Below are 18993 nucleotides of genomic sequence, written 5' to 3' on the forward strand. Positions count from 1 at the left end.
TTGCTCCCTTTCTTGTCGGCCTCCTATGTTCCACCTGAGTCAATTTTGTCCTCTCCTCCTTCTCCTTTAAATCTTTCTTCTTTCGTTCCCTTTCTTTGTCTTCTGCCAGCTGTCAGGTGCCTTGGTGGTGGCTCCGGTGCACGCCATCGCTGTCTGGCCGGTACGCGGTCCCTCCGCTTCGCGCATGCGCCCAGTGGCTCTCGACGTCCTTGTGATGCCGACGCCGCTGTGCGCCTGTGGTGCGGCGGAGTTTCCGCGTCATTTTTGGCCGGGCAGCGGTGGTGTTTATATCCCATGATCATGGGGGTGGCACCTTGGGCTTCATCATGTGAAGCGAGGGGGCGGAACTTGGAGCCACATGACAGGGCTGTTGATGCCTCTCCATGGATACGCAGTGAATGTGGCAGGAAGTTAGTCACATGCAGTGAGTGAGACAGGAAGCCAGTTACTCGGGCTTGATCATGTGAAGTGAGGGGGTGGAACTTGGAGCCAAATGATAGGGCTGTTTATGCCTCGCCATGGAGACGTAGTGAATGTGGCAGGAAGTCAGTTACAAGCAGTGAGTGAGATAGGAAGTCAGTTACTTGGGCTTGATCATGGGGGTGGCACCTTGGGCTTGATCATGTGAAGCGAGGGGGTGGAGCCTGGAGCCACATGACAGGGCTGTTGACGCCTCTCCATGGAGACGCTGTGAGTGAGGCAGGAAGTCAGTTACATGCAGTGAGTGAAACAGGAAGTCAGTTACATGGCACTTCCGCTTTACTGTGCAACATGTGCACGCTGCAGATATGGATGTGGGGGTATAAAAGGTGGATAGTTGATGTGCAGTATTACCCCTTGAAAAAGGTTTTCCTACCGAAACGTGCGTCGGGGTGACGGTAGCAGAGCCTGTCTGGTGGCCTTACCCAGGTACATAGCTATTTTAGCTTATTTATGACCAATTGGTTGTATTACTTCCATCTGTATAAGGGTTTTAACCCTTTTGTTTCTGGGTATTTTGATTGTGATGGGATATTATTGCTTTGGGGGTACTATTTGTAAAAGGTATTCATGATGGGTGGTATATATTTATTAATACATGTGACCCTGTCGCTCCCCCCCCCCCCTTATATTTCCACTTGCTATATAGGCTGACCTTTCGGGCGCTGTGTCACAGTTTTTAACATTGTTTTATTCATGTGGATCCAGCACTCTGTGTCTACTCTGTCGTCCGCATTTATCTTTGTAATTTGTGTTTACTACATGTGTTAATAAAGGAATTTTCTTACTTCTTTACAATTTTGAACTTGTGTGGCCATCTTTTTGTTTCTCTGCTTCACAGAGGAACAATCCCCCCTTATCTTTATTGTTACAAGATGATGGCCCGTTCTCTTTATTAGTCCTATATGCAATAACATGGGTCCATTGGGATTAGATTTATCTTCACTGTGTTGTTTGCATCTGAGTTTCTGTCTCTCACTATACTTCTCAAAGAAAGGTGTGCCTGCGCTCCACCAGCATGTCGCACACAACATCACCGCTTCTTTGAGAAACTCTGTGTGTGACAGGGTGCATTTCACCACAGACACTTGGACGAGTAGGCATGGACAAGGGCGTTACATGTCGCTGACTGGGCACTGGGTAACTATGGTGACAGCAGGACAAGGGGCTGCTGTCCAAGTCTTGCCGTCCCCACGAGTTGTGCGTCAATCCTCTTTATGTCAAAGTTCCTCCACTGCTTCTGCCTCCTCAACCTCCTCTCGGTCTTCCACCTGCACCCAAAGCCTGTCTGGTCATGCCACAAGCTTTCTAACTGCGCAGAAGGGATCCTGCACACCTCCTTACTATGCTGGCAGTAGGGCTCAACGTCATCAGTCGGTTTTTACATTGAAATGTCTGGGAAATGTGAGTCACACAGTTGAGGAGTTGTGGTCAGCTCTGGAGAACCAATTTCATGAATGGTTGTCTCCACTGGACCTGAAACCAGGGAAGGCCGTGTGCGACAATGCTGCAAACCTGGGTGCGGCCCTTCGCCGGGGCAATGTCACACATGTGCCTTGTATGGCTCACGTGTTGAACCTGGTTGTCCAGCAATTTTTAGCCCACTATCCCAGACTAGATGGCCTTCTGCAGAGGGCACGGTCGCTGTGTGCTCACTTCCGCCGTTCGCATCCCGCAGCTCAGCGACTTACATCTCTACAGAAGTCGTTGGGCCTGCCACTTCACCGGCTAAAATGCGATGTGCCTACCCGGTGGAATTCAACTCTGCACATGTTGCAGCGACTGTGGCAGCACCGACAAGCCCTGGTGCAATACATTCTGACGTATAGCCTGGGCCAACGAGATTCAGAGGTGGGGCAAATCACGCTGGAGGAGTGGTCTCAGATCAGGGACCTATGCACCCTTCTGCACAGTTTTGAAATGGCGACGAAGATGTTTAGTGCTGACGATGCCATTATCAGCATGACTATTCCGGTGATTTACATGCTGGAGCACATGTTAAACAGAATTCGGAGTCAGGTGGTGGCACAAGAGGAGGTGGAGGAAGTAGAGGAGGAGGAGTTGTATGCGGAAGGGCTAACATCTGCAAGGTCCAGACGGTCGGCAGCACCAAGGCGGCAGGCATGTGAGGGTGGGGGAGATGGTTTTACCAGGGCGCATGGTAGCAGCCAAACTAGTGAGGAAGGTGCAGGAGCCCAGGAAGAAGTGGAGGACGAACTGATGGAAGACTCATCAGATGAGGGAGACCTTGATCACATTTCTGTTGTGCGAGGTTGGGGGGAGAGGACAGAGGAAGGAAGCATGATTGTTACCTCGCCACCAACACAACAGGGACTTGGTGCTCCTGGATGCGCAACACACATGAGTGCCTTCTTGCTGCACTACCTGCAACATGACCCTCGAATTGTGAGAATTAGAAATAATCCTGACTACTGGGTTGCCACACTGTTAGATCCCCGGTACAAAAGTAAATTTGCAGAAATTATTCCTGCCATAGAAAGGGATGCACGCATGCAGGAGTATCAGCAGAGACTGTTGCAGAATCTTACATGTGCTTTTCCACAAAATACCAGTGGTGCACGTAGTGAATCTCACAGTTCCAACTTGCCAACCGTGGGACCGTCAAGTGTTCAGCACTCAAACCATAACAGAACCACAGTATCTGCTGGTAACATCAATTTTGCGGAATCATTTCACCACTTTTTTAGCCCATCCTTTGCAAGGCCACAGGAGACAAGAAGTCTGACACATAGTCAACGCCTAGAGACGATGGTACAGGAGTATCTCCAAGTAAACATTGAAGCCACGACTGTGTCACTGGACCCTTGCTCTTTTTGGGCTTCCAATCTGGATAAATGGCCGGAGCTAGCCACTTACGCCTTGGAGATCTTGTCATGCCCCGCAGCCAGCGTTCTGTCTGAACGTGTGTTCAGCGCTGCTGGTGGTGTGCTGACAGATAAGCGCACGCGGCTCTCCACTTATAATGTAGACAGACTCACGTTCATAAAGATGAACAAATCATGGATCCGAAATGACTTTTCTACCCCTGTGTCATCCTGGGGAGAGTAAAAGCATGATGATTGGTTAAAATCACCCTACCAACCGTTTTAAGCTTTCAAATTACTAATCATGTTTATCTATATCTTGACTGGAAAATAATTTGGGCTTTGTAGCAGTGTGCAGCACTGATCCTATTAGGCCATCTATACTAAAGCTTCACCAGATTTAAAATTAAAAATAATTTTTAGCTGCATCTAGCCCGGAAAATAATTTTGGGGCCCCTAGATGCGCAAGACACATAAGTGCCTTCTTGCTGCACTACCTGCAGCATGACCCTCATATTGTCAGAATTCGAAGTAATCATGACTACTGGGTTGCCACACTCTTAGATCCCCCAAACTTTTCGATCAACCTTTTCATTTTAATAAAGACCAAAAAAATGGTCATTTTTGAAATTATAAGCATTAGCAGGTTGTTAGAAACTGAAATCAAACAGTTTTCAACTCAAAACTTTATTCTAGGTGATGTTACATTTTCACATAGGACCCCTTGTTCGAAAGGAGCTTCTGAACTCTCTCGTCCATTGAATTTGTCAGGTTTTGGATGGTTTCTGCTTCAATTGTTTTGCATGAGGACAGAATACCCTCCCAGAGCTGTTGCTTAGATGTGAACTGCCTCCCGCCATCATAGACACTCCTTTTAATGATGCTCCAAAGGTTCTGAATGGGGTAGAGGTCAGGGGAGCATGGGGGTCACACCATAAGTTTGTCCCCTTTTATGCCCATATCAGCCAGAGATGCAGATGTTTTATGTGCAGCATGAGATGGTGCATTATCATGCAGAAAAATGATCTTGCTGTGAAATACACGGTTCTTCTTCTTGAACCATGGCAGGAAGTGCTGTTTGAGAAAATCCACAAACATTATGGAGTTCATCTTTAGCGCCTTCAGGGATCCTAAAGGGGCCGACAATCTCTCTCCCCATGATTCCAGCCCAAAACATTACTCCACCTCCTCCTTGTTGGCGCTGTAGCCGTGTTTGCGTGGGGTGTCCATCAACCAGCCATCCTCCACTCCATCCATCTGGACCATCGAGCGCTGCACGGCACTCATCCGTGAACAAAACAGTTTTGAAATCAGTCTTCATGTAATGTTTGGCCCACTGGAGCCGTTTCTGCTTGTGTGAAGTGGATAGAGGAGGTCGACAGGATGGCGCATGCACAGCTGCAAACCTCTGAAGGACCCTGCATCTTGTTGTTCGGGGGACGTTGGAGGCACAAGCAGCTTCAAAAACTTGTCTGCTGCTATGACAAGGCTTCTTTGCCGCTGCTCTTTCAACCTGACGTAATTGCCTGTAGGAAAGAGTCCTCAATTTGCCCTTATCAGCACGCACACGTGTGTACTGTGAATCAGCTACATACTTCTTGATTGCCAAGACACTTCATCCTGATCATCGCACAATGTTGATTGTAGTCATGCCTTGACCTAAACACTCCACAATTTGTTGCTTCTCAGCAGCCGACACATCCTTTTTCTTTCCCATTTTGGCAGAAAATGTAGGCTGCTTAATAATGTGAGAGAGCCTTCTTAAGTAGTCTTGCCTTTCATTGGACACACCTGCCAAACTAATTAGCACAGGTGTCTGCAATTGCTTACAGTGATATAAAGAGCCCTGACACACATCACCATCAATGAGTTTAACTGACAAACAAACAAATTCTTCCCTTATCACTCCTAAACACTTTTTGTATAATAATTTGGAACGCAGTGTACATGTGCTTTTCCACAAAACACCAGTGGTTCACGTAGTGAATCTTACAGTTCTAACTTGCCAACCGTGGTCTGTATGGAGTTGTTCAATAAAGGGCCCAAAATTAAGATAACATAGATGGGAGAGGTCTCTATGAATAGGAATTCCTAAGTATTTGATACCCTGTGAGGGCCAGGCAAAGGGAAAGTTGGACTGGATGGAATCCTATATGGATTTGGGGAGGGAGACATCGAGGGCCTCAGACTTCGCTGCATTGATTTTAAAATTTTACCATGTAACAAAGTGATCTATTTCAGCCATAACAGCATGGATGGATATATGTGATTGAGTGATATATACTAGGACATCATCAGCAAATAGAGAGCACTTGTACTCGGTGCCTCCCACCTCAATCCACCTAATATTGAGGTTATGGCGAATTGATGAGAGCAGGTGCTCCGTCACTAGGATGTATAAGAGAGGGGACAGAGGACATCACTGCCTTGTCCCATTGGTGATTGTGAAAGGTGATGAAAATGTTCTGACGCACCCCCTGGGCCTTGGGACACCCGGAGCCGGACCCTTTTTGGTGGATGCTGGTGGTTGTAGTCTTCGTGGCGGCGACCCAGTTCCGTGGCTCAGGGCGGTCAAACCAGTGGCGGAACTATTTATGTGGTTTTCATGTTTAAATGTCCGACTACGCCACCCGTGGATTGCGGTCAGAGTGAACCGCCGCTACAGGGCAGACCACTGAGGCTGGTGTTGTGGGTGCAGCAGAGCTTAGCATAACTCCCCACGGGAGGAGTATAGCCTCAGGGCAGTGTATGCGGAGGATGGGGGTGATGGTGCAGGGCAGCAGCAGTAACGACACGGAGTCAGTGATGCAGTTCAGGGCCTTTACTCACAGTTCTTATTATCCAGACCACGTCTGCAGGTAACGGCTGCCCACGTCGTACTGTGCTCACCAGGTGAGGGGCTCAGACAACTCCCAGATAACTTTGGAGCACTTCACAGGACCCCCTTTGTGTGTCCTTTGTCTGGCCTTTCTTACCAACACTTCTGTCCGGCTGCCTCGGGCCTCCTCTTGGTAAACTTGGCGCCAGTTTCCCTTACCCTATGTGGTGCCTTCCTAGCGGGTGTAGCGAGGGGCTGCGCCACATAAAATGTCAGAGCCTCCGGTTTCTAGCTGAGGGTCGTTTCCTGCCTCCACTAGTTCGGGGACTGGTCTCCCCCTTTGGCCTGACCCCTCCACGCAGGTGGATTCGGGCGTGCGGTGGCGACTCGCCCGTCCGCACCCCTGGGATCCCTTCATTCCTCGTTCCTGGAGCCTTCTCCGCTCCTCTTCCTTCCTTCCTTCTCCCTCTTCCAGGCCTGGGCCTCTGTTACTAGGCCCGCCTCCGGAGCAGAGCTCATGCAGAGCCCCTGCTCCCTGCCACTTCTGCTCAGACTTCTCTGCACTGAACTAAGATGGTGCCCACCTTTTATACTCCCTTCTCAATGCACCCAGGAACTGCTTCCTCCCTGCTCCTGCACTACAGGGTTCCCCTTCCTCAGTGTTCCCTCCCCCCACTCCAGCCAGTGACAGGGACTGTCGTGCCCATCTCAGGGGCATATTGGTCGCCCTGCCCCACGGCAATGTGGTGTAATGCATGCAGGTGTCGGGTCCTGATCCACACCCCATCCTTACCTGAGAGTGAGATATCACACCTCTGGGTGAGGTGCAATACGTCTGTAGCAACCGAGCCCTCAGGGTGCTACAGTTCCATTTATCTTCAGCCTAGGTGACGTATTGCGATACAGGGCCGTGATTTTGGCTATAAAAGGGTCCCCTAGACCCCTACCCCAAGCTTTTTAAGAGAATCATATATGGCGTGCCAGGAGACTCTATGGAATGCTTTCTCAGCATCCAACGAGAGTATCTAATTACAAATTTTTAACTGCATCTAGCCCAGGAAATACTTTGTGCCTAGTAGCAGTGTCTGCTAGTGAGCGGATTATCCCGGCTGTTAAGCAAGCTGCACCACCTGTAGTTTAGACACTTAATTTTTTCAAAGGAAATGCTTCGGGACCATGGGATACTTAGTGAAGAGCATCAGGAGGCACCCCAAGGCATAGGGGCTGGGACTGGCAGTAGGATGCCTTGCGGTGGACAGCCGAGCTCGATCCTTATAAAAGCTTTTTAACTGCAGCAGCTTTAGTGCACGCTACTGGAGCTGGAATTACCGCGGCTGCTGGCATGAGACTTGCCCTCCAATAGATCCTTGTAAATGGATTTAAAGTGTATTCATTCAAATTAGAGAGACAATTTAAATTAAAAAGCTTAGAGCTGCCTCCACCACAGGGGGGCTCGCTCGACCCACCAGCGGACAGGCACCAGTATTGGGAGAGGGGGGCTGGCCGTCAGGGTTCACCGCGGCTCTGGCACAAACCCGGCGACACGGAGGTGGCACGGGCAGGAGCGGACTGGCCGTGTCGGCTTCTCACTTTTTGGATTTTAGAAGGGCATGACATGCCTATATCTGTGTCTCCCCCTCCTTTTACTCCTCCACCTCTTTTATTTTCGCATGACTATATGTACTTGTCACTTTTTGTAATTGCAAACAAGGGTTATTCTACAAAATATTAAACATAGGAGTTGTATAATAATTGACCCACACTTTTATGTTTAAAATTTAATAAAATTCAACTGAGCAACATAACTTTTTGGTTTGTAAGATTTATGCTTCTGTTCATAAAACCTACTCTCGTTTGCAGTTTGAAGGCTCTAACTTATTTGCATCTTATCAAACCAGCTAAATCTGCAGGGGGTTGAATACTACTTGTAGGCACTGTATATGGACCTAACTGTATGTCCTCTAAGCATTTGCACTTCATGTATTATCTATGCATTAATTTTAGATCATTGATTGGCAGCCTACTTGATACTCGCTAAATATGGATTGTTTACTATTATGTTCTTTGCTCGTGCCCCTGTTTGTTCTGTTTTGTTCTGTTATTTTATTTATCATTGTTCCCTGTTACTGTGTATTTCCCTCCCGTTTTCCATTTTTGATGGTGAATTAATAAATACTCTTTTGTACTAGTCAATTTTGTGGATCTTTATTCAAAGCTTTGTTTCCCAGGTTTGTTTTCTATATCTGTTTTGCTTCACTGATCCATTACACATATATACTAGTCCTATATCGGGTCTTGATTTAGAATCCATTTGAATTTATACTAATCCTGATGTGTTTCTCTATCTTTGCATTTATTGATGGATCTATGCAACTTACATTATAGCCATGTGCAGAAGGCTGTAAGGTCATATGCTAAGGCCATGCTTCCACATAGTGTAAATACTGTGCTTTTCCCGCTGCATTTTTGTGTGCAGAAAGTCAGCTAAATTTAACTGCCCGAAGCAAAGTGGATGAAATTCCATGAAAACTCATGCCCACTAGACGCTATTGAACTGTGTGTTTGTCTGGTATTTTGTTATTCATATGCTTCTGTGAAGAGCCAAAAAAGACTCAAGTAAAAATGCAGGTAAAAAAGCATGGAAAAAATGAAAGTTAGGCTGTGTGCCCATGTAGCATTTTTCAAGCGTATATGCTGCGGAATTTCCGCAGCGTAAACGCTTGAAAAACGCATGTATATCCGCACCCCATGGTCCCCAATGGGATTCCGCAAGTTCTATGCACATGCTGCGCGTTTATGCCGCGTTCAAAAATCCGCAGCATGTCATTTAATTTTGCGTTTCCGCAAGCGGAATTGCCTTTGTTCAATGCATAAAAAACGCAAGGCAATTCTGCATGTGGAAAACGCGTGATAAACGCGCAAAAAATGCGCGATAAACGCGTGCGGAATTCCGCATGCGTTTTTCCGGGAGAGGACTTGCATTTATGCAGCAGAAATTTTCTGCTTCATAAATGCAACGTGGGCACATAGCCTTATTTTCTGAACCACAGATTATACCTATTGTAAGCACCACATTCATCACACTTGTTCCAATTTGTCATTTAGACCATCTGGATATAGAGTTTGTAGTTTAAAAATCCAGAATGATTCTTTTGAATTTAAAGTCTTTTTCCTATTCATGGAGTCAATACTAATTTGTTCCAATGGTGTTACCTTAACTACATCAAAATTTCTATTGTGCTTCATTACCAAATGTTGAGACAAACTTTGCTTTAGAAAAACATTTTTTTTACGTTGTGACTGTGGCCAATCATGCGCGATCCACAGATTACCTTCAGATAGGGCAAAACGGTTAAAAATATTATAGCCCCCAGCAAATTGAAGAAAGGAGGGAATCTGGGAATAAAAGTAATAAAATCAGTCTTTCACCAACCCTTAGGGGGGAGGTCAAAAGATGTCAAACAAAAAAATGTTGCAGCTGTAGGATCATCATCCATGGAATAAATGAAATTAAATCATCCAGTACAGGAGAGAATTTCAATATCACACAAAACTTGACATGTACTGTAATTCTGATTTTGTGATTAACGCAATAAGCTGTGTCTGTGGCCTTCAATACCTGGGTCGAACCAAACAAACTCTTAGATCGCGCATGAATGGCCACAGACACAATGTAAAAAATTAAAAAGAATTATTCTGGATTTTTAAACTACAAACTCTATATCCAGATGGTCTAAATGACAAATTGGAACAAGTGTGATGAACGTGGTGCTTACAAGAGGTAAAATATATAGCTTTATATCTAATCTGTTGAGAATAAACTTGCTGCTATATACATATCTAAGCTGTCAAGGGCTAAATCAATATGTCAAATCCACTTTCCCCCTTTCTCCCACTCTCCCATTCTCCCCCTCCCCCCTTTCTTTTTACCTGTCTTCCTCCATCTGTCCATGACAATCCACCTACCAACATCCCTGGACAATGATTGTACTCAATGACCTTGTTACATCGCTCCACATAAACAGCTAGTGCTCTCCACCAGCGAGCGAATGATTATGTGTAGTGTTGAGCGAGCACTAAAATGCTCGGGTGCTCGAAGCTCGGGCCGAGCTCGCCGTGATACTCGGGTGCTCGACCCGAGCAACGAGCCCAATGTTAGTCTATGGGAGACCAGAGCATTTTTGCGGCAGCACCCCCGGCAGTCTGTAGAAAGCCTAAAAAGTGCCCAAAACGAAAGTGACAGTGCTCAAAAGACATGGGGACAGCATCGCCCCAGGAAGCATTTCTGACCCCCAGGTCACTGCTGACTAGTGTTGAGCCACCCCCGTAGTGTTCGAGTTCGGTTCGGTTCGTCGAACACCCGTGTGTTCGCCGAACTGTTCGTCGAACTGTTCGTCGAACACCTTCGAACACCGTTAAAACCAATGGCAGGCAAACAAAAACACATAGAAACACATAGAAAACACCTTCAAAGGTGTCCAAAAATTGACAAACTGCTCAGAAGACACAACTAACACATGGAAAAGTGACAAGTACATATAGTCATGCGAAAAGAAAAGAGGTGGAGGAGTAAAAGGAGGGGGAGACACAGATATAGGCATGTCATGCCCTTCTAAAATCCAAAAAGTGAGAAGCCGACACGGCCAGTCCGCTCCTGCCCGTGCCACCTCCGTGTCGCCGGGTTTGTGCCAGAGCCGCGGTGAACCCTGATGGCCAGCCCCCCTCTCCCAATACTGGTGCCTGTCCGCTGGTGGGTCGAGCGAGCCCCCCTGTGGTGGAGGCAGCTCTAAGCTTTTTAATTTAAATTGTCTCTCTAATTTGAATGAATACACTTTAAATCCATTTACAAGGATCTATTGGAGGGCAAGTCTCATGCCAGCAGCCGCGTAATTCCAGCTCCAGTAGCGTCCACTAAAGCTGCTGCAGTTAAAAAGCTTTTATAAGGATCGAGCTCGGCTGTCCACCGCAAGGCATCCTACTGCCAGTCCCAGCCCCTATGCCTTGGGGTGCCTCCTGATGCTCTTCACTGAGTATCCCATGGTCCCGAAGCATTTCCTTTGAAAAAATTAAGTGTCTAAACTACAGGTGGTGTAGCTTGCTTAACAGCCGGGATAATCCGCTGACTAGCAGACACTGCTACTAGGCACAAAGTATTTCCTGGGCTAGATGCAGTTAAAAATTTGTAATTAGATACTCTCGTTGGATGCTGAGAAAGCATTCCATAGAGTCTCCTGGCACGCCATATATGATTCTCTTAAAAAGCTTGGGGTAGGGGTCTAGGGGACCCTTTTATAGCCAAAATCACGGCCCTGTATCGCAATACGTCACTTAGGCTGAAGATAAATGGAACTGTAGCACCCTGAGGGCTCGGTTGCTACAGACGTATTGCACCTCACCCAGAGGTGTGATATCTCACTCTCAGGTAAGGATGGAGTGTGGATCAGGACCCGACACCTGCATGCATTACACCACATTGCCGTGGGGCAGGGCGACCAATATGCCCCTGAGATGGGCACGACAGTCCTTGTCCCTGGCTGGAGTGGGGGGAGGGAACACTGAGGAAGGGGAACCCTGTAGTGCAGGAGCAGGGAGGAAGCAGTTCCTGGGTGCATTGAGAAGGGAGTATAAAAGGTGGGCACCATCTTAGTTCAGTGCAGAGAAGTCTGAGCAGAAGTGGCAGGGAGCAGGAGCTCTGCATGAGCTCTGCTCCGGAGGCGGGCCTAGTAACAGAGGTCAGGCCTGGAAGAGGGAGAAGGAAGGAAGAGGAGCGGAGAAGGCTCCAGGAACGAGGAATGAAGGGATCCCAGGGGTGCGGACGGGCGAGTCGCCACCGCACGCCCGAATCCACCTGCGTGGAGGGGTCAGGCCAAAGGGGGAGACCGGTCCCCGAACTAGTGGAGGCAGGAAACGACCCTCAGCTAGAAACCGGAGGCTCTGACATTTTATGTGGCGCAGCCCCTCGCTACACCCACTAGGAAGGCACCACATAGGGTCAGGGAAACTGGCGCCAAGTTTACCAAGAGGAGGCCCGAGGCAGCCGGACAGAAGTGTTGGTAAGAAAGGCCAGACAAAGGACACACAAAGGGGGTCCTGTGAAGTGCTCCAAAGTTATCTGGGAGTTGTCTGAGCCCCTCACCTGGTGAGCACAGTACGACGTGGGCAGCCGTTACCTGCAGACGTGGTCTGGATAATAAGAACTGTGAGTAAAGGCCCTGGACTGCATCACTGACTCCGTGTCGTTACTGCTGCTGCCCTGCACCATCACCCCCATCCTCCGCATACACTGCCCTGAGGCTATACTCCTCCCGTGGGGAGTTATGCTAAGCTCTGCTGCACCCACAACACCAGCCTCAGCGGTCTGCCCTGTAGCGGCGGTTCACTCTGACCGCAATCCACGGGTGGCGTAGTCGGACATTTAAACATCAAAACCACATAAATAGTTCCGCCACTGGTTTGACCGCCCTGAGCCACGGAACCGGGTCGCCGCCACGAAGACTACAACCACCAGCATCCACCAAAAAGGGTCCGGCTCCGGGTGTCCCAAGGCCCAGGGGGTGCGTCAGAACATTTTCATCACCTTTCACAATCACCAATGGGACAAGGCAGGGATGTCCTCTGTCCCCTCTCTTATACATCCTAGTGACGGAGCACCTGCTCTCATCAATTCGCCATAACCCCAATATTAGGTGGATTGAGGTGGGAGGCACCGAGTACAAGTGCTCTCTATTTGCTGATGATGTCCTAGTATATATCACTCAATCACATATATCCATCCATGCTGTTATGGCTGAAATAGATCACTTTGTTACATGGTAAAATTTTAAAATCAATGCAGCGAAATCTGAGGCCCTCGATGTCTCCCTCCCCAAATCCATATAGGATTCCATCCAGTCCAACTTTCCCTTTGCCTGGCCCTCACAGGGTATCAAATACTTAGGAATTCCTATTCATAGAGACCTCTCCCATCTATGTTATCTTAATTTTGGGCCCTTTATTGAACAATTCCATACAGACCACGGTTGGCAAGTTAGAACTGTAAGATTCACTACGTGAACCGCTGGTGTTTTGTGGAAAAGCACATGTACACCGCGTTCCAAATTATTATGCAAAAAGTGTTTAGGAGTGATAAGGGAAGAATTTGTTTGTTTGTCAGTTAAACTCATTGATGGTGATGTGTGTCAGGGCTCTTTATATCACTGTAAGCAATTGCAGACACCTGTGCTAATTAGTTTGGCAGGTGTGTCCAATGAAAGGCAAGACTACTTAAGAAGGCTCTCTCACATTATTAAGCAGCCTACATTTTCTGCCAAAATGGGAAAGAAAAAGGATGTGTCGGCTGCTGAGAAGCAACAAATTGTGGAGTGTTTAGGTCAAGGCATGACTACAATCAACATTGTGCGATGATCAGGATGAAGTGTCTTGGCAATCAAGAAGTATGTAGCTGATTCACAGTACACACGTGTGCGTGCTGATAAGGGCAAATTGAGGACTCTTTCCTACAGGCAATTACGTCAGGTTGAAAGAGCAGCGGCAAAAAAGCCTTGTCATAGCAGCAGACAAGTTTTTGAAGCTGCTTGTGCCTCCAACGTCCCCCGAACAACAAGATGCAGGGTCCTTCAGAGGTTTGCAGCTGTGCATACGCCATCCTGTCGACCTCCTCTATCCACTTCACACAAGCAGAAACGGCTCCAGTGGGCCAAACATTACATGAAGACTGATTTCAAAACTGTTTTGTTCACGGATGAGTGCCGTGCAGCGCTCGATGGTCCAGATGGATGGAGTGGAGGATGGCTGGTTGATGGACACTCCACGCAAACACGGCTACAGCGCCAACAAAGAGGAGGTGGAGTAATGTTTTGGGCTGGAATCATGGGGAGAGAGATTGTCGGCCCCTTTAGGATCCCTGAAGGCGCTAAAGATGAACTCCATAATGTATGTGGATTTTCTCAAACAGCACTTCCTGCCATGGTTCAAGAAGAAGAACCGTGTATTTCACAGCAAGATCATTTTCTGCATGATAATGCACCATCTCATGCTGCACATAAAACATCTGCATCTCTGGCTGATATGGGCATAAAAGGGGACAAACTTATGGTGTGACCCCCATGCTCCCCTGACCTCTACCCCATTCAGAACCTTTGGAGCATCATTAAAAGGAGTGTCTATGATGGCGGGAGGCAGTTCACATCTAAGCAACAGCTCTGGGAGGGTATTCTGTCCTCATGCAAAACAATTGAAGCAGAAACCATCCAAAACCTGACAAATTCAATGGACGAGAGAGTTCAGAAGCTCCTTTCGAACAAGGGGTCCTATGTGAAAATGTAACATCACCTAGAATAAAGTTTTGAGTTGAAAACTGTTTGATTTCAGTTTCTAACAACCTGCTAATGCTTATAATTTCAAAAATGACCATTTTTTTGGTCTTTATTAAAATGAAAAGGTTGATCGAAAAGTTTGGGGGATCTAAGAGTGTGGCAACCCAGTAGTCATGATTACTTCGAATTCTGACAATATGAGGGTCATGCTGCAGGTAGTGCAGCAAGAAGGCACTTATGTGTCTTGCGCATCTCGGAGCCCCAAAATTATTTTCCGGGCTAGATGCAGCTAAAAATTATTTTTAATTTTAAATCTGGTGGAGCTTATTATAGATGGCCTAATAGGATCAGTGCTGCACACTGCTACAAAGCCCAAATTATTTTCCAGTCAAGATACAGATAAACATGATTAGTAATTTGAAAGCTTAAAACGTTTGGTAGGGTGATTTTAACCAATCATCAAGCTTTTACTCTCCCCAGGATGACACAGGGGTAGAAAAGTCATTTCGGATCCATGATTTGTTCATCTTTATGAACGTGAGTCTGTCTACATTATCAGTGGAGAGCCGCGTGCGCTTATCTGTCAGCACACCACCAGCAGCGCTGAACACACGTTCAGACAGAACGCTGGCTGCGGGGCATGACAAGATCTCCAAGGCGTAAGTGGCTAGCTCCGGCCATTTATCCAGATTGGAAGCCCAAAAAGAGCAAGGGTCCAGTGACACAGTCGTGGCTTCAATGTTTACTTGGAGATACTCCTGTACCATCGTCTCTAGGCGTTGACTATGTGTCAGACTTCTTGTCTCCTGTGGCCTTGCAAAGGATGGGCTAAAAAAGTGGTGAAATGATTCCGCAAAATTGATGTTACCAGCAGATACTGTGGTTCTGTTACGGTTTGAGTGCTGAACACTTGACGGTCCCACGGTTGGCAAGTTGGAACTGTGAGATTCACTACGTGCACCACTGGTATTTTGTGGAAAAGCACATGTAAGATTCTGCAACAGTCTCTGCTGATACTCCTGCATGCGTGCATCCCTTTCTATGGCAGGAATAATTTCTGCAAATTTACTTTTGTACCGGGGATCTAACAGTGTGGCAACCCAGTAGTCAGGATTATTTCTAATTCTCACAATTCGAGGGTCATGTTGCAGGTAGTGCAGCAAGAAGGCACTCATGTGTGTTGCGCATCCAGGAGCACCAAGTCCCTGTTGTGTTGGTGGCGAGTTAACAATCATGCTTCCTTCCTCTGTCCTCTCCCCCCAACCTCGCACAACAGAAATGTGATCAAGGTCTCCCTCATCTGATGAGTCTTCCATCAGTTCGTCCTCCACTTCTTCCTGGGCTCCTGCACCTTCCTCACTAGTTTGGCTGCTACCATGTGCCCTGGTAAAACCATCTCCCCCACCCTCACATGCCTGCCGCCTTGGTGCTGCCGACCTTCTGGACCTTGCAGATGTTAGCCCTTCCGCATACAACTCCTCCTCCTCTACTTCCTCCACCTCCTCTTGTGCCACCACCTGACTCCGAATTCTGTTTAACATGTGCTCCAGCATGTAAATCACCGGAATAGTCATGCTGATAATGGCATCGTCAGCACTAAACATCTTCGTCACCATTTCAAAACTGTGCAGAAGGGTGCATAGGTCCCTGATCTGAGACCACTCCTCCAGCGTGATTTGCCCCACCTCTGAATCTCGTTGGCCCAGGCTATACGTCAGAACGTATTGCACCAGGGCTTGTCGGTGCTGCCACAGTCGCTGCAACATGTGCAGAGTTGAATTCCACCGGGTAGGCACATCGCATTTTAGCCGGTGAAGTGGCAGGCCCAACGACTTCTGTAGAGATGTAAGTCGCTGAGCTGCGGGATGCAAACAGCGGAAGTGAGCACACAGCGACCGTGCCCTCTGCAGAAGGCCATCTAGTCTGGGATAGTGGGCTAAAAATTGCTGGACAACCAGGTTCAACACGTGAGCCATACAAGGCACGTGTGTGACATTGCCCCGGCGAAGGGCCGCACCCAGGTTTGCAGCATTGTCGCACACGGCCTTCCCTGGTTTCAGGTCCAGTGGAGACAACCATTCATGAAATTGGTTCTCCAGAGCTGACCACAACTCCTCAGCTGTGTGACTCACATTTCCCAGACATTTCAATGTAAAAACCGCCTGATGACGTTGAGCCCTACTGCCAGCATAGTAAGGAGGTGTGCAGGATCCCTTCTGCGCAGTTAGAAAGCTTGTGGCATGACCAGACAGGCTTTGGGTGCAGGTGGAAGACCGAGAGGAGGTTGAGGAGGCAGAAGCAGTGGAGGAACTTTGACATAAAGAGGATTGACGCACAACTCGTGGGGACGGCAAGACTTGGACAGCAGCCCCTTGTCCTGCTGTCACCATAGTTACCCAGTGCCCAGTCAGCGACATGTAACGCCCCTGTCCATGCCTACTCGTCCAAGTGTCTGTGGTGAAATGCACCCTGTCACACACAGAGTTTCTCAAAGAAGCGGTGATGTTGTGTGCGACATGCTGGTGGAGCGCAGGCACACCTTTCTTTGAGAAGTAGTGCCGACTGGGCATCTGGTACTGGGGCACTGCGACGGACATAAGGTCTCAAAAATCCTCTGTGTCCACCAGGCGGAAAGGCAGCATTTCTGTAGCCAAGAGCTTGCAGATGGTGAAATTCAACCTCTTAGCTTTCTCATGGCTAGGAGGAAATGGTCTTTTACTTGTCCACATCTGAGGGACCGAGGGCTGGCTATTGTGCTTAGACGGGGTTGATAAGGGTGTCCCCGGCAAACTGCCGGTCTGTGAAGAAGATGCAGGCGGACATGTTAGGTTGCCTTGATCCAAAGGTGGTGCTATCGATGTCGGACAGCGCTCAACACCAGCTGGTGTTACCACCTCCAAAGAAAATAATGACCTGCCAATCACGCTGGCTGTTGCGGGTAAAGAGGTGGCAGGTCTGCGCCCCAAAACAGGTGTGACTGCTGTCCCCCCAGTCACAGAGGATGAAGAGGCCGCGGATGCACAAGATATGGCAGACGGTGGTTGGCCCGGCCGGCTAGGCCGCATTGTAGCACACTGAGCTTCCCACTGCAACTTATGCTTCATGTCCATGTGCATGAAGTACTCAAACTATGCATTTTTTGGCCTCTACTTAGCTTTTGCTGACAAATGTTACAGATAACACGAGTTGGGTCATCTTTATCGATCTGAAAAAATGCCCAGGCTATGCAAGGCTTAGCACCCATGCGACCTGAAGAGCCACCACGACTTGTGGTGAGAGGCAGAGTTGTGTTTGAGGATGCAGTTGTTGACGTGCTTCCAGTACTACGTCTCTGTCCAGGAAGGCGCAACCTGACCTCGTCGTCACTAGCATCTTCCTCCACCTCCTCTGCTGACCTCATCTCTTGGCTGACTGTGGGTGGACAGTAAGTGGGATCTCCGACCTCATCATCATCACCCTGTGCGTTATCACACCCGTCGTTCTCAGAGCCAACCTGTTCCTGCCCTGACAAAAAACTAAAGTTGTCGCTCCAATCAGGTATTTGAGTCTTATCATCGTCTTCCTCATTGTCTCCACCAACAGGAGTTACAGTTTGGGAATGAGGGTCTACATTATGGTCAGAACCTTCTGCGTCTGGTCCTGGATCCGACTCATAAAGATTCTGGGCATCAGTGCAGATCATTTCCTCGTCTGGATTCACAGAAGCGCTGGAGTCGACCTCTGATTCCCAGGCTATAGTATGAATAAACAGCTCTGCAGACTCAACCATCTGTTCTACCTCATACTCAGACGGGCAGCTGGAGATTTGGGAGCTGTGAGGAAGCAAGTGCGATTTGGGTGACACCTTTGAGGACTGGAGTATTTGTGATGTTGAAGTTGATGTGGAGGAGAGCCCACTTAAAGGAGCACTTGATATCCGTTGAAGCACCTGCTGTTTTTGTGCCTCATCTGGAATTTGTAGCGATTGGCGTGGCCGTAAGAAAGGGATCTTATCACATTGTCCGCTAAAAGAAGTAGACATTTTAGTTTGGCTGGAAGATGGTCTTTCTTCTGCAGATGTTACTGTTGCTTTAACACCTACCCCACGGACACAACCTTTTTTCCCCTTCCCAATACGCCTATTCCCCTTTCCACCAGCAGCAGGCCTTTTTCCACTCATTTTGGTGGTTAACTAATTCACAACTCTGGAGTTGTTTGCACAAAAAAACAATGGATGGTAACCGAGCAGAGCTGAGTGGCCAAACTGTGGTATTAGGCCAAAACTATTGGCTGGGTTAGATGCAGAAAAAAATTATTTTGAATTTGCAACCTGATGGAGGTCAGTATAGATGGACTAATAGAGAAAGTCCGACACACTACTAGAAGGCCAAATATTTTTTCAGAGGTAGATGCAGAAAAAAATATATTCAGTTTGCAACCTGATGGAGGTCAGTATAGATGGACTAATACAACAAGTCCCGCACACAGCTAGAAGCCCAAATATTTTTTCAGAGGTACTGTAGATGCAGATAAAAATTATTTTTAATTTGCAACCTGATGGAGGTCAGTATAGATG

Source organism: Phyllobates terribilis, unplaced genomic scaffold (assembly GCF_046119375.1).
Source record: "Phyllobates terribilis strain yellow unplaced genomic scaffold, ASM4611937v1 Scaffold_1__5_contigs__length_1240528914, whole genome shotgun sequence".
Classification (NCBI taxonomy): domain Eukaryota; kingdom Metazoa; phylum Chordata; class Amphibia; order Anura; family Dendrobatidae; genus Phyllobates; species Phyllobates terribilis.